General features: G+C 37.6%; 2 long non-coding RNA genes across 2 annotated transcripts; both read right to left on the reverse strand.

Moving 5' to 3' along the window:
- Positions 1 to 578: 578 nt before the first annotated feature.
- On the reverse strand, positions 579 to 3,669 carry LOC139197366 (uncharacterized). Its single transcript, XR_011582720.1, has 5 exons — positions 2,637 to 3,669; positions 2,395 to 2,554; positions 2,221 to 2,289; positions 1,631 to 1,689; positions 579 to 644 (listed from the first exon to the last, which is right to left on the reverse strand). It is a non-coding gene; the product is annotated as an uncharacterized lncRNA (long non-coding RNA).
- A 2,406-nt stretch (positions 3,670 to 6,075) lies between these two features.
- On the reverse strand, positions 6,076 to 9,428 carry LOC139197365 (uncharacterized). Its single transcript, XR_011582719.1, has 5 exons — positions 9,167 to 9,428; positions 8,925 to 9,084; positions 8,751 to 8,819; positions 8,161 to 8,219; positions 6,076 to 7,174 (listed from the first exon to the last, which is right to left on the reverse strand). It is a non-coding gene; the product is annotated as an uncharacterized lncRNA (long non-coding RNA).
- Positions 9,429 to 16,836: the final 7,408 nt, after the last annotated feature.

Genomic DNA, 16,836 nt, shown 5'->3' on the forward strand with positions numbered 1-16,836 from the left:
TCAACCAACTCATTTTCTAAAAAAGTCTTAACTATCTTCATTTTCTTCTTGCTCAAGGTTCCACCCTTGAGTTTTATTATTTTGTTAATATTTAGCTGATAAATTGTTGCTCTGTAAATTTAAAAAGTGACTGTTCATTTTGCTGTAATAGAAACTCTTTTATAGAGTTTGTTGGAGATGTGTTTTTTTTTAATTTGACTATTTAAAATAGAATTTTGTTATTTTACTGTATCTCCTGAAACAAAAATGCTCTTAGTAACTTAAAGTGAATTTGGCTTAAGTAGCTTGGTCTTTTTTAGAGGGGTGTTTTAATATAGAATCAATCAATTATAAAAAATGTTGGGAAAAAAAAACCTACTTATCCATGTCACCAACTCGAAGAATTTAAATTTTCATTTTTTTTTTCGATTTTGCCCTTATGTACAAAATTAATTTCCTAATTTTATGCATTCTTTTTGACACACCCCGTCCCGAAGGAGGGCATGCTGGCCGTCACGTGAGAGTGACGTAACCATTTGCACAGTACGGAAGCTTTAAGATACAATTTATAAGTTGATACACCCGAAGGTGAGTCCTAATTTTGTCCAATCTGTCAGAACACCGTCGAATTCCTCGTAGTCACCACACCTTTGTGATTCCTGAACCTGGAGGGGCGCAAAACCAAAATTGAGTGGGTCAGTAAAACAATTCTTTTTCCAAATCCAAACATTTCTCAAAACGTTGTAACCCCTCTCCGTAAAACCTGTATACTTTCCCAGAAATGTAAAATATAAATATACATATATATTCTCAAGACTTCAAGTCGTTAACTCAACATTTTCATAACAATTATGCCATGCCACATCATCTCAACATTTCTCATATTAATTATGCCATGCCACATCATCTCAACAGTAATAAGGTATGAATGCATCAACATAATCATATCAGGTGCAAGAAAGTAATCAACCGTAGGCCCTCTAATAGCCCTGTACGGTTGAACCTAGAGCTCAAAATCTATCATTATCACTCTACCGGAGTCACCTCTGTGACCCGTCCGGCCTTCTGCACGCAAGTTACGCTCTAGTGCTTCTCATAAATCATCTGTGCACATAATCTAAGGTCACCCACCAGTCGGAATCTCACTAACACTCTCGCGACTGGTCTGTCGTACCCACTCCGCGTGGACTGTACGACTAGCATCTACTTGGATCCAAGGCGAGCGTGCGATGCAGTGAATACTATAAGCACTAAACCATGGTGCAGGATTTGAGCTCAATATATATCATCATCATCATAACAGTAATTAAATACTCATCTGTGCGTCCACCGCACCAATTCATACATATGCATCATAAATCAATTCTTACCTGTGCGTCCACCGCACCAATTCATACATATGCATCATAAATCAATTCTTACATGTGCGTCCACCGCACCAATTCATACATATGCATCATATATTAATTCATGCATGGCATTTCAACTCACATTTCTATATACTTTTCATATCAATTCTATGCATGGTATTTCACTTCCCGTTTTTCCACATAACTCATATGCATTTCATTTTAAACATATTTTCATTTCAATTCAATTTCTGGGAAACGTCAAGTATATATATATACGGAAAACAAAACTGCCCACTCACCTGGAGTTCGTCCAACAACTCCCTAGCACCACACATCAAGGCGTCATGACGATCGCCGCCTAGAATAGTAATCAAATCCAGGCTCAGAATTCATATCGATAGAATACATAACTTATATAAAATACGTCACTACGTTGATCGATCCGGAAGATCTGCCACTCAGATTTTAAATCCATAACTTCCAGAGGTCCACATTATACCTCTAGGACAACACCCTAAAATTTCATTACCATCCAACGGTCGGATCATCAATTCACATTTTCACCTAAATGTGAAAACTATAAAACGTTATTTGAACACCTAACCAACAATCCTCCATAACTTTCTCATACGGTGTTCAATTTAGGTATATGAATATACCACAGTGATCTACTCGACGTCACGGACGTCGACATATTTTTAAAATAATTTTATTTTTATTTTTTATTTTTACTGTAGCACCTTCTTCTTCCTTGGGTCGCCGGACTGGTTTTTCCGGCGGCCGTTTTCCGGGCAGTTTTTCAAATTGCCATAACTTTGTCATTTCTCAACGAAATCAAGTGATTCAAAAACGAAAGTTGTAGCCCTTGAAGAGAAAAAGAGAATGGTACCTTGCAAAACACCTAGTTCGCCGTGGTTTGGCCGGAAACTGCCTCGAAAGTCTCGGAGGTCGCCGGAAACTGGGTATTTTTCAAATGAGTATAACTTCTTCAATACTCAACGAAATTGAGTGAAACAAAAAGTAAAGTTGTAGTACTTGACGAGACGAAGAGATTGATACCTACCTCGACTCCTAACTCGCCGGGTATTCGCCGGAAAACGCCTCGAAAGCTCCGGCCAAACTTTGAACTTGTCGATCTCCGTGTTCTTACGTCCAAAAACTTCCAACGAAGCACTCCGAGCTTCCTTGGGACCTTACTAAACTCGCTGTGATCTTGTTTTAGCCTAAAACGTAACCAATTCAAAGCTCATGAACAGTGTCATCTCACGGCAACTTTAGAACTAGGGTTTTCGAAGTGAAACTCACCTGAAATTGGTATCCCCGTGCTCATGAAGTCCCCAGGATCACGATGGTGGTCTTAAATGGAACGTTGGTACAAGATTGTGGTGGTTCTTGGTGGTTGCCGTGAGTTCGAGAGTAAGAGAGAGAATGAGAGAGTTTTCAGAAAAGAATAAGAGAGAGAGAGAGTCTGGAATGAAAGAAGAAGAGAGAAGAAATGTTACGGGTTTTAGGGAGGGAATTCAGGGTAGGAGGCCCTACCTAAGTCCAAGCACAAATTAACACATACAAATATAAATCTAACCCTAGTTTAGGATCTTAAAGTAAAACAAATGTCATACATTTACACACCTTAATCCCGTTTAAGGTCACATTGGTCATCTCACGTCCTCGGAATTAATAATTCTGGGACGGGCTGTGACAATCTCCCCTCCTTATAGAATTTCGTCCCCGAAATTCCAATCACCAACCAGAACATCAAAACTCATAAAATAGTCTCGGATACATAACTCTCATCCGTTCTTCTGTCTCCCATGTAATTTTCTACTGAATGATTTCCTTCACAAAGCTTTTACTACTTACTCTGTCTTAATTCTTAGGACCTTCTTTTTTCCAATCCAAAGTCGTCCTTGGTTCCTTATCAAGTCGAATCCAATTTAATTCTCAATAGTTGCACTAGAATCTCATGTGACGACTCTGCCACCTAGCGACAACGCATCGAACACAAAATACATTAAGTACCGTTGCCCTGTCTGGGAAAAAGTTATTACTCAGCACTGGAGTAATTGTACTAACTTGGTACATTGACCAACTATCACTTCAAATTCGATCATAACCATCTTGTGTACAAGGAAGCTTGTACACATAATCCAAAGTAATATCTTTCCATTTCCATTGCGAAACAGAAAATAATTATCTCAATCCAAAGGTTTATCTCTTTCTGCCTCAATCTGCTGACCGATACAACGTCGGATGGTATAATAAATCTTATTACTTCCGGAATATTGCAGAAGCTAAACAATGTACTTCATCCAAATTTGCTTGCTTTAAATCCTCAGCATTAGGCACATACGTTTTCGTTTGCTTGTATCCATATACCATTTGAGTCTCGAGTACGACCTTACCAAACAGGCCTAACTTGAAAATTAGCAAGTAGAGCTTCTTCTCGATCTCCAATTCTCAACTTTACTTCAGTTGATTTCCAATCCACAAGAAGATAATCTTGGAAAACGTGCCAGACATTAATCTTACTGTAGTCTTCTCGCCAAGTGCTTGAGCTAGAACAAACTTTACGATCACCCTGATCGTACAATCATGTTCATTAAGCAATACAATTCACTTTCGCTGCCTCATATCAAAATCCTTCCAAGTAATGGATATTGAAGACTCTTTTGATTTGTAAAATCTTGCATTCTCACTAAAATATAATGTCTCCATAACTTCACAGCAAGAATGGTAATCATGACTTCCAAGTCACCCGTAGGGTAATTCATCTCATGAGGTTCCATTTATCGTGAAACGTATGCAATCACCCTAACATTTGCATCAACATGCATCCAATACCATTCAAGAAACATCACTAAAAATTTATGATTACCATTATTCTCTGGGATTACTAAAATACGTGCATGAGTGAGGAAATACTTCAGTTGTTGAATCCTTTGCTCACAATTTCCTTCCCACTCATACATAACCTCCTTTCTCAACAGTCTCATCAATGACAAAACAATGACTAAAAATTCTTTCACAACCATACAAAATAGCCTGATAAGTTAAGAATTTCCGAATCTCAATTATGGCTTGTGGTTGTTCCAATTTCTCAATTTCTGCTATCTTTTAAGGATTCACTTGAATACCTTAAGAATATATAACAATTCTCAGAATGCCACTTGATTCGTTTAACTTTAGCCTTTGCTAAACTTAGCATACAACCAACGTTCTCTCAATCTTTGCTTCATCGACTTAATACATTTACATGCTCTGCTCTAGCTTAGAGTATACCAGAATATCGTCAATGAAAATGATATCAATTTATCAAGGCATTATTGGAATACTTCATCCATCAACTCATAAAACAGCATGAGTATCCATATAGCATCACCAAACTTCATAAAGACTATAACAAGTCCAGAAAACCATCTTATGATCAACGTCACTTAAAATATTCAATTGGTAGTAACCAGATCTCAATTCAATCTTTGAATCTTCGCAATTTACTTCTGAGCTGGTTAAATAAACATCAGTACATCACCATGGATAACGGTTCTCAATCGTTACCCGACTCCATTGTCTATAATCAATGAACAGTCTCAAGATCCATTTTTCTTCCTCACCAACAAACTGGGCTCCTCAAAAGTGTTGTACTAGGTTGAATAAAACTTTTATCAACCAATTCTCTCAACTGAATTTCCAATTCCCTTAACTCATCCTGAACCAATCTCCAATATAAATTTATACCTGGCAACAAATCAATAATGAACCTCATATCTCTGCCTGAAGGCAATCCAGGTATACTTTCAAGGAAGACATCAAGAAAAGTCTAACTCTTTCGACATTATTCACACTACTCCAAACAACATCATTTAGCACCACATGAGCTAAGTATTTTTGACAGCCTTTCAAAACAATCTCTTTGCTTTCACAGCATAAATAATGGCTGAACTCACTTCACTTTGCATACTTACAAAAGTAATCTCTGGTCATCCAGATCGATGGAAAGTGACTGGTTTCCCGTAACAATCCATTTAGTCACAATTATAACCAACCACTCTAATGGAAATAATTTAACCGACACAATACATACTTTATTAATACTGAACATTCTAAATAAGTACAACATTAACATAAAATAACCTACCGGTTTGCTTGCTTAACGAATCCACGAATGAGTTATTAATATTACGGTCTGCAGCCCGCAATACTGATAAATCATCGTTGTCTCGATAAGTAGGCAACCACTCACAAAGATATAACATTACTATTTTGTCACTCAATGCAAAATACATACACTCGTCTCAACTACATTTATTTACTACTCTCAAGGTAATAACATACATAATAAGAAATATATCAGCCGAAGTCAACTAGAATGATCAATACGACTGATTCAACTCTTATCTCAATAGTACGTCGGCCGGATCCACTCCGCGTGGTCGGTACGGCCGAGCCTATAACTCACCAATTTCTCATGTGTCAGTCGAATCCACTTCTCATGGTCTGTACAGCTGAACATATAACTCATCAAATCTCTTTGTACTCACGGTCAATCCGACCAAACTACTAAGTCCATAACTCTGCTGAATCGACACTATGATATCATGGAAAATTGTTGAGTACAACTGATTCTAGGGACGATTCACAACTCTGTGTCCCTTCTGTTCACATAAACACATGCATTAATTTCACACTTCCCAAAGTGTTAATTTTTTTTTTTTTTTTTTGTACCTGCTGCACAAGGTACATTTCCTTTACTCGAGACACCTTGTCTCAAATATCTGGGATTACCAGTATATCCATCACTTTTATTCTGACCAGCGACATTAAAACCTCAGCTAGAAGAATTAACTCTAGCTTCACTTCTTTCGAAGCTCTAAATCTTTCTATATCCTTGTTATGACGAATCATTAACTTTATCGTCTTCCTTTAATTCCCATTCATTTCTTATTCTTCTTTATTCTCGTTGCTCATGTTCTCAGAGTCCTCAAGATTCAACAACATCTAGCATACTCATGATAAGAACTACAATGGATAGTGGTCACCCAAAATACCACTTCCCTTTTGTCACCCAGCTTAAAACAACATAACACCTCCACCAAATTAACAACAATATCTGGATGGAACGAGGCTAGTCTGAAAACTTTCTATAATATCCCTCGATCATCACCTTCCTTGTCTCATATTTGTAAACTCTTGTTTACTACCATCGATAAATGCCGGAGGGATAAACTTTTCCTTTAAACAAGTCCTTAAACAATTCTCAATCGACTGATTCCTCTGGTGACAACAATTCATACTCCTGTTTCCACCAGGATACAAATTCATAACCAAAACCAGGTAGTCGTCTCGACCCCTTGTCAGAAGGAAGATTCCTTTGACTTGCATATTCCGAAACATCTTTTCCAATTGGTTAATCCGTCACTTTGTTCCCTCAGGTTCATCATTTCTCTTAAGTGATTCAAATTCAACTCATAACCCGTCTTAAAATGTCCATTTTTCTAATATACTGAATCACCATAAGAATAGTTTCCCCCAACCCGCTAAATCGGGGAGACTAAGTTCCTCTAACTACGTGGTTTGCTACGAGGCGGTGTAGTTCTGACAGAATTCACTAGAAACTTCTCAAGATGTCCAAGATTGCAACCATGCTCTGATACCAACTGACACACCCCGTCCCGAAGGAGGGCATGCTGGCCGTCACGTGAGAGTGACGTAACCATTTGCACAGTACGGAAGCTTTAAGATACAATTTATAAGTTGATACACCCGAAGGTGAGTCCTAATTTTGTCCAATCTGTCAGAACACCGTCGAATTCCTCGTAGTCACCACACCTTTGTGATTCCTGAACCTGGAGGGGCGCAAAACCAAAATTGAGTGGGTCAGTAAAACAATTCTTTTTCCAAATCCAAACATTTCTCAAAACGTTGTAACCCCTCTCCGTAAAACCTGTATACTTTCCCAGAAATGTAAAATATAAATATACATATATATTCTCAAGACTTCAAGTCGTTAACTCAACATTTTCATAACAATTATGCCATGCCACATCATCTCAACATTTCTCATATTAATTATGCCATGCCACATCATCTCAACAGTAATAAGGTATGAATGCATCAACATAATCATATCAGGTGCAAGAAAGTAATCAACCGTAGGCCCTCTAATAGCCCTGTACGGTTGAACCTAGAGCTCAAAATCTATCATTATCACTCTACCGGAGTCACCTCTGTGACCCGTCCGGCCTTCTGCACGCAAGTTACGCTCTAGTGCTTCTCATAAATCATCTGTGCACATAATCTAAGGTCACCCACCAGTCGGAATCTCACTAACACTCTCGCGACTGGTCTGTCGTACCCACTCCGCGTGGACTGTACGACTAGCATCTACTTGGATCCAAGGCGAGCGTGCGATGCAGTGAATACTATAAGCACTAAACCATGGTGCAGGATTTGAGCTCAATATATATCATCATCATCATAACAGTAATTAAATACTCATCTGTGCGTCCACCGCACCAATTCATACATATGCATCATAAATCAATTCTTACCTGTGCGTCCACCGCACCAATTCATACATATGCATCATAAATCAATTCTTACATGTGCGTCCACCGCACCAATTCATACATATGCATCATATATTAATTCATGCATGGCATTTCAACTCACATTTCTATATACTTTTCATATCAATTCTATGCATGGTATTTCACTTCCCGTTTTTCCACATAACTCATATGCATTTCATTTTAAACATATTTTCATTTCAATTCAATTTCTGGGAAACGTCAAGTATATATATATACGGAAAACAAAACTGCCCACTCACCTGGAGTTCGTCCAACAACTCCCTAGCACCACACATCAAGGCGTCATGACGATCGCCGCCTAGAATAGTAATCAAATCCAGGCTCAGAATTCATATCGATAGAATACATAACTTATATAAAATACGTCACTACGTTGATCGATCCGGAAGATCTGCCACTCAGATTTTAAATCCATAACTTCCAGAGGTCCACATTATACCTCTAGGACAACACCCTAAAATTTCATTACCATCCAACGGTCGGATCATCAATTCACATTTTCACCTAAATGTGAAAACTATAAAACGTTATTTGAACACCTAACCAACAATCCTCCATAACTTTCTCATACGGTGTTCAATTTAGGTATATGAATATACCACAGTGATCTACTCGACGTCACGGACGTCGACATATTTTTAAAATAATTTTATTTTTATTTTTTATTTTTACTGTAGCACCTTCTTCTTCCTTGGGTCGCCGGACTGGTTTTTCCGGCGGCCGTTTTCCGGGCAGTTTTTCAAATTGCCATAACTTTGTCATTTCTCAACGAAATCAAGTGATTCAAAAACGAAAGTTGTAGCCCTTGAAGAGAAAAAGAGAATGGTACCTTGCAAAACACCTAGTTCGCCGTGGTTTGGCCGGAAACTGCCTCGAAAGTCTCGGAGGTCGCCGGAAACTGGGTATTTTTCAAATGAGTATAACTTCTTCAATACTCAACGAAATTGAGTGAAACAAAAAGTAAAGTTGTAGTACTTGACGAGACGAAGAGATTGATACCTACCTCGACTCCTAACTCGCCGGGTATTCGCCGGAAAACGCCTCGAAAGCTCCGGCCAAACTTTGAACTTGTCGATCTCCGTGTTCTTACGTCCAAAAACTTCCAACGAAGCACTCCGAGCTTCCTTGGGACCTTACTAAACTCGCTGTGATCTTGTTTTAGCCTAAAACGTAACCAATTCAAAGCTCATGAACAGTGTCATCTCACGGCAACTTTAGAACTAGGGTTTTCGAAGTGAAACTCACCTGAAATTGGTATCCCCGTGCTCATGAAGTCCCCAGGATCACGATGGTGGTCTTAAATGGAACGTTGGTACAAGATTGTGGTGGTTCTTGGTGGTTGCCGTGAGTTCGAGAGTAAGAGAGAGAATGAGAGAGTTTTCAGAAAAGAATAAGAGAGAGAGAGAGTCTGGAATGAAAGAAGAAGAGAGAAGAAATGTTACGGGTTTTAGGGAGGGAATTCAGGGTAGGAGGCCCTACCTAAGTCCAAGCACAAATTAACACATACAAATATAAATCTAACCCTAGTTTAGGATCTTAAAGTAAAACAAATGTCATACATTTACACACCTTAATCCCGTTTAAGGTCACATTGGTCATCTCACGTCCTCGGAATTAATAATTCTGGGACGGGCTGTGACACTTTTACTCTTATAATTTGAATCAAAAGATATTAAAATAATATCTATCATCTAATCTAACAAAATCTATCGTTTGACAAAAAAAAAATTATATAAATATACAAATAAAAATCTCCATAAAAAATTAAAAATACTTTATCAATAGGAACATTTTTATACAGTAAAAATATCCCTCAAATAGTCAGTAAAATTATAAAACACATATACTTTGATCAATGTTGTTACGCTCAAATCTAAAAAAAACGACCAATGAAACTAAATAACAATTCAATATTAAATGATTTTGGTTCATATATACATGCTAAGATTCCAATTTCACTATGTCACATCCTGGCCCGGGTCCACCACCGTAGCACAATATTGTCCGCTTTGGACTTACCATTCCCTCACGGTTTTGTTTTTGGGAACTCACGAGCAACTTCCCAGTAGGTCACCCATCATGGGAGTGCTCTGGCCACCTTCTCGCTTAACTTCGGAGTTCCGACGGAACCCGAAGCCAGTGAGCTCCCAAAAGACCTCGTGCTAGGTAGGGATGTGAATATACATTTAAGAATCACTCCCCTTGGCAATGTGGGATGTTACACTCTATGCAGTGATTTGTTTTTGTCTGTTGATTTGTTTTTTATTTATTCAATCATACGACTTGAAATAACAGGATGAGTATTAAAGGAAAAACAGAATATGGAAAATAGCTTATCTTTCATCGGGAAAAAAAAAAAAAAAAAAAACCCTTAAAAAACATGAGAAAAAATCTTCCTAGATGGGTATGATCAAATTTGTATGCCCACGACTAATGTAGTTTGCATTGCTATTTGCTTAGGTGCTCAATGAGCTCTGTTGCACCAAATTGCTTTTGTTTCAATCATACGCTGTCGTTTACATTGTTTCTGTTCCACCAAATTGCTTTTGTTTTGTCCTTTGGTCAAATGACCTCCAAGCCCCAACAGATAAGATCACCAAACACACAAAATCCCGTAAATCAAAATAAAACACAAGGTTAATATCGTTATTCTAACCAAACGGTCATAATTATCGACACTCCACTTCTTGAATTCCTTTCCCCTCACACTCTTTTCCACTCTTTTTTCTTCCTTGCCTTCAAAGTCTTCCTTGCTTCACACAAAATCCAAAACCTCCGCAGAAGCTCACCTGCTCATCAATGGCGGACTCCATCCCCTACAGAAAACCCCACTTCCCATTCTCTGATCCAAACCCAGAAGCTCACCGAAACCCGATTCCACACGGTAAGTCCTACACTATGCACTTTCTCCTTAAAGCTCTAATCTTTGCCGTTTTCATTTTCGTTCTTCCACTTTTCCCCTCACAAGCTCCCGAATTTATCAACCATACGATACTCAGCAAGTTCTAGAGCTCATTCACGTTATCTTCGTCGGCATTGCCGTGTCCTACGGCTTGTTCAGCAGAAGAAATATTTCCCGTTTCGTCAAATTTCGACGGCGGGTGTGAATACCCATGTGGGTATGGTGAGAAAGGAGAGGGTGACAGTTGGAATTCTGGGTATTTTGTGGGTAACCATGTTGCTGCTGTGGCTCAATCTTGTCATCAAAGCAATGTTTCTTATGCCCAATGCAAACCCAGTTTGGGGATTTGTGAAAGTGGGGCTGAAAATTCATGTGGGTATAAAGAGAAAAATGTTACTCAAGCTTGGAATTCTCAGTATTTTCAGGGTGAATCAATGGTGTTTGTGGCTCAACCAAATTATGGTCTTGATGAATGGCTAAAACCCAGATCAATGGTTGATAATCAGCCTTTAGGATTGCTGATTCGGAGTTTGAAATCGAGGGTGAAAAACCGGGATAGTTTTGAGTTTGTTGCTAGGAGTGAGTTCAGTTTAGGTTCTAAGGGCTCTTTTAATAGCTCTGATAGGGTTAGGAATGGGGATTTTGGTGATTTGGGTGCTATAAATTTAGAACAGAAGTTCAATGAAGCTGCTGCATCACCATCCCCGGTTCATTGGCGTTCGCGTTCTGCAAGGATGGAAAGGGGGAATAGAGTAGGTAGTAATGCTCATCCTTCGCGTTTGAGGCCACTCTCAGTTGATGAAACTCAGTTTGAATCAATGAAAACTCGGTCTTTCCAGTCCACATTGTCCTTTACTTCCGAGTCTTCTTCTCAAACTAGTTCTATGTCTTCTTCCCCAAAAGAAGACTCTTTCACGCACTCCATGTCTTCGGAGGTGCTTAACTCGAAGGTGGAGAATGTGAAGAAAAGAAAGAGTCCTCATTCTCAAGGGTCTTCTTCTCCTTCAGGATTTGCATCATCACCACCAAAACCGTCGAATGAAAAAGCTTCAGTGAGTGCATTGCATTCGCGGTGCTATGGCATTGGTTCTTTCCATAAGGAGGAAATGAGGAGAAGAAAGAGTCATCCTCTTCCTGCTCCATCTACATCACAAATCATCAACTAACAACAAAATCACCAAAACAAAACCGAATAATTACCGAAACCCAATACCAGAATTTACAAATCAAACTAACACTCAGCTCATCGCTGTCGAAATCGCCATCGTCCTTGAACTCACTGTCACTGTCACGAGCCTTTCTCTCCATTGCGACGTCTGATCAAACACCCAAATATTTATACAATTTAATTCCACAAGGATTCTAAAATTGATGTTGTTTCCTTGTTTTCTTTCAAGCCGTCTGCTAAAACAAGTCCCGAAATCTATCAACTAATTTCCCCTTCGTAGACCAAAAACATTTGGGCCTTAAATCGGTTTCATGGGCTAGTAAGGCCAATATGAGATTGAGCCAGACCTATCTTATTTGATTACTATTTTGTTGCACATTTAACGAGAATGACTTATTTACTACTACAATATAGTGATATTTCTTTTCATTTGTAATGATAGTTTGTAGGTTCAACTCATGTAAATGGCTAATTCAATACTAAATTATGATGTTTGGCTCATTGTACGGCTAACCCAAACCCCACACCTGTAAAGAAATGATAAAGACTAATCTAAAATAGGGGAGACAGATTGCCAGATGTATTACAAGCAAGGTTCTAAAAAACGCTAAGCGCTAGTCGGGCGGTGGACTGGGGCCTAGCGCCTAGGCGGCTAGGCGGAGCCTAGGCAGATTTAAGTAAATTTAGTATTTATTATTATAAATATGTACATATTTACTCATAAAAAAACTATACTTCCATTTTCATTAGTTTTTAGTTCACAAAGAATGTTCTTTAATTAATAGGTAGTATAATAAACAATTAATGGACAACTCTCATTAACATATCGACTAGATTTATTTTGGACTTTACTATTTGGGTGGACAAGTCCATTAAAGTGAGCGGAAAGCCCATTAAATTCCCACTTAAAAAAACAACAAACCGACGACACCTTAGGTTATTTTAAAAGGTTACTATTCATTGTCTTCTACTTCTCTTCGACCTGCGCAACCTTGTTTTTACCCATATGGCAGAGAAGATGAAATGGTGCAGCTCCAAAAACTTAGTTGATCTGCTGCCTCCCAACGCCGCCTTGTCCCGCCTAGCGCCTTGCACCGCCTAGTGTCCCGCCTAACGCCGGCTAGTGGGTGATCCGATTTTTCTACCGATTAGGCCTTAATCGGAACAGCAACCAGCCGTGGAGCGCCTAGGCGGCCGCCTAGGCCGTTTTTTAGAACACTGATTACAAGCCAATTTTAATAGTTTCCCTCCAATCCCTCAACCATGGCAAGATGTCTTTTATTGTGGATTTGGAATGCATTTGACCTAACACGCTTGTTTCATGTTAGTCTTTCTCGCATTCAAAACAAACTACCTTAATTTTTATATGGTTAGCACATATGTAGGGGTTTAAACATGCTCGAAATAATTGGAATTAACCTCAATTTTTTAGTGCAATGAGTTGACCTCATAAAAAAATAAAATAAAATAAAATAAAGTCGATACGGAACTTTGATATATTCAGCTCATATATTTTGTGAGATAGCTCGAAATGGTTCAAGCTCGACTTGTTCGTTTCAAGACAACCTAATGGAATGTGGTATTAATACTATGATTATATGTTACATAAGGAGTTGAATATAGTATAGTATTGTTTCCAAGACTAGCACACGAACACAACCACCCAACCTATCATTGAAATATACAGGAGAAATAGAGCTGGAATTTAAGCAGCAATTTGATTTTGATTTGCGCACATGCAAACACCCCTGCACACGTGGGTCTTGCTGGAGCTTCTTCTTTGCATTTTTCTGTTTCTACTCAATTCTTTTAGATCAAATAACTACTCTTTGATTTTATTTAAGTGAGTTTTAATGGAAAATTTTCACACAACAAAATCTTCAATGAAAAACACATTAATGATTTTTAATGAAAATTTTGAAAAAGCAGTTGTCGCTTTTATGAAGAAAGGATTGTTGGTGTTAACTTTAACTTAATTGTGATACTGTCACTACACCTAAACTTTAACTTATTTACAATATTGTCATCGTCTTTTGTCTTTGGAATTAAAGAAAATTCATTGTATGTTTTTGGATAAAAATTTTAGGTTCTTTTTATTAGTTTTTCTTTATGCAAATGATGTTAAAAGAAGAGCGAAAATGGAAAAGGAAAAGAGTTGTTCCAGCCTTATACATCTTTGTATGCCACTCCTTACACCAAAGTCTTCCTTTTGCAAATTGATGCTTAAAACTAGAATGAATGAGGACTTCGTAACGTAATACTTTAATATAATTCGTTTTACCAAACGAGTGAAATTAGAAAATTTTTCGACCCAATTTACCGATTATCTCCACATCAATATGAATTTGAGAGTCTAGATTTTTTTTTTTTTTTTTTTTTTTACTGATATTTCAACACATATATATGTACATTATGTAGTCTTTTAGTATCAACCCCAATACATTTTTACATGTCCTCTCCTAGTACTTGACCCGGTTTGAGACAGTATTTTATTCTTTTAATATTAACAAAAATGTGAAATTAAAATTGAAGATCTCTGCCAAAATTGAAAAGATAAGTGTTAATAGACCAAAAGCTAATTCTTTTGATAAAGAAATTCTTAACGTGTAGCTCCTAAGAGAAGATAGCATCACGCATATTTTTAACATAAAGGTTTACGCGTGATGCGATCTTCTGAACATTACTCTCAATAGAACTATAAATAAAATAAAAAGGTGCATAATGACATGCGGGTCATGTGATGATTATCAACATTTAGAGATGGATGATTTAATTTATCTAATATGTTTACGAGTTGATTATTAAGGATTAGAGACTTAGTTAACCTCCGTATATTAATTAAGTAGCATTGCATTTACTTTGGACAAACAAAATAAATAAAAAGAAACAAATCCCATGAAATACAAAGACAAAACCAAATCATAGATGGATCAAAGTGGAATTCACAATTGGACGATTACACGTGCGTCAGCTAACATGCACGTGGGGAAGCTTAATAATAGCAGACCAAGACCCTCATGTGCTAATCATAGTGCTTAAACATTTCATGACCAACTTGGTTTTACGAGAGACCTATCAGAGTATCTCTAATGTAAAGACTCAATTTTAGACAATATTTTTATATTGAGATCTTAAAAGGTGATGTATTTGGATCTTAAAAACTCAAATTCTAGAACTCATTTTGTGTTTCAAAATTTGAGTCCTTGCACTGCAGAAGAAGATATTGGACTCAAAATTCATATTTGAATTTTAACAATTTGGTTGTTGTGTATTGAAGATGATTGGACTCAAATTTCATTATTCTTGGTTGAGTAACAATTTTCTTAGTTGGCATGGGCTTCACTTTCAACTCAAATCTCACACTAAAACTCAAATTGGATCTCATTTCCGCCAGAGACATAAATATGAGTTTTAAGTCTCCGGTGCATTGAAGAACCTTTAGACTCGTGTTTAGACTCAAATATAAGATTTGAGTCCAAATTTTTTTGGTGCATTGGAGATGCTTAGTGTGCTCGAAATATAAGGTGGTCAAGATTGAATTGAACGATCAAGATTGAATTGAGAAATGAACGATCAAGATTGAACTGAGAAAATACTATTTTTATTTACTTTCCAATCTAATGGACATAAAATCGGATTACCCAATTATATGAATTATTGAAGACTTACCTATATCAGACTACCCAGTAATTCAAACTAATGAAGATTTACCCATAAAATGAGACATATTAATCTTGTCGTCCTTGAAGTACACGTAAAAATTTCTAAGGTAGTGCTATCACACATCCATTTTTACTTCTCACACACCCCTCTCAATTTTCGGCTGTCATATTAAATAAGTTGAAGAAGAACAATAGCAAAAAACTAACAATGGTGTGTAAGAAGTAAAAATAGGTGTGTGAATAACACTTTCCAATTTCTAATGATTTAGCTCTTTGATTTGAACCATGAGATAAGCCCATGGTCTCCATCAAGGTAATGGAGTGTCGCGCGAGGATCGTGTAAAAGATTGAGAATGAAGAAACGAGAAAGTATCAAATGATTGAGAGAAGTGCGTGTCTGATTAGGACAACGATCTTTTATATTGACAAATCTTTCCAAGCGACCACCCATAAATTTGAGGGGAAGTGACTATAAATTCTTGACCATCATGTCACCAAGCAATCGAAATTCGTTATTTTAAATGGAATTGCACAGATAATTCATGTGATTGTAGAGAGATGTCTCAAAATAATCTGAAAGATTTAAGAATACTCATGTGGTGGAATTAATTTTCTCAGTTCAAATTGAGACAATTGTGATGTTGAAGGTTGGTAACGGACAAAAGGGAAAAGAAGGAGAGGCCGATGAGCACGTCGACGACTCAATGCACAATAAAGAGAAAGATCGGTTGTGTTCAATTCCAATCAAATTTTTTGTCAAAATTGAGATATTCTTAAAGTTCCTTGGCTTTATGTGTAACTTTCTGACAGAACTTGAGTGAAGATTGTTATGGATGCAAATTTTCGCTATCTATTTCTTTTATGAAAATGCACCTGTAAAATAATAATGCCTAAGATTAAGGCAAAAAGTCTTACGCGCCCACAATGAATGAGGGGCGGGTTTGGTTGAAGAATCTCCGATCCAAAGTTAAAATTATGAAATGAATGTATTTAGAAGTTTGTGGGTATCAAATGACTTAGCATTTTAGTGGGATGAGAGGGGTATTAAAAGCAGTTCCACCGGGGACTCTTTAGGCCGGCACCCAGACCAAGCTGGTCTCCAGGCCAGCCCATAATGGAAAGAACCATGGCCCGGCCTACATGACGTCAACCACCTTCTTCTTTTCTTTTATTCTTTTTTTTT

The sequence above is a fragment of the Malus domestica genome, chromosome 07 (genome assembly GCF_042453785.1).
Source record: "Malus domestica chromosome 07, GDT2T_hap1".
Lineage (NCBI taxonomy): Eukaryota > Viridiplantae > Streptophyta > Magnoliopsida > Rosales > Rosaceae > Malus > Malus domestica.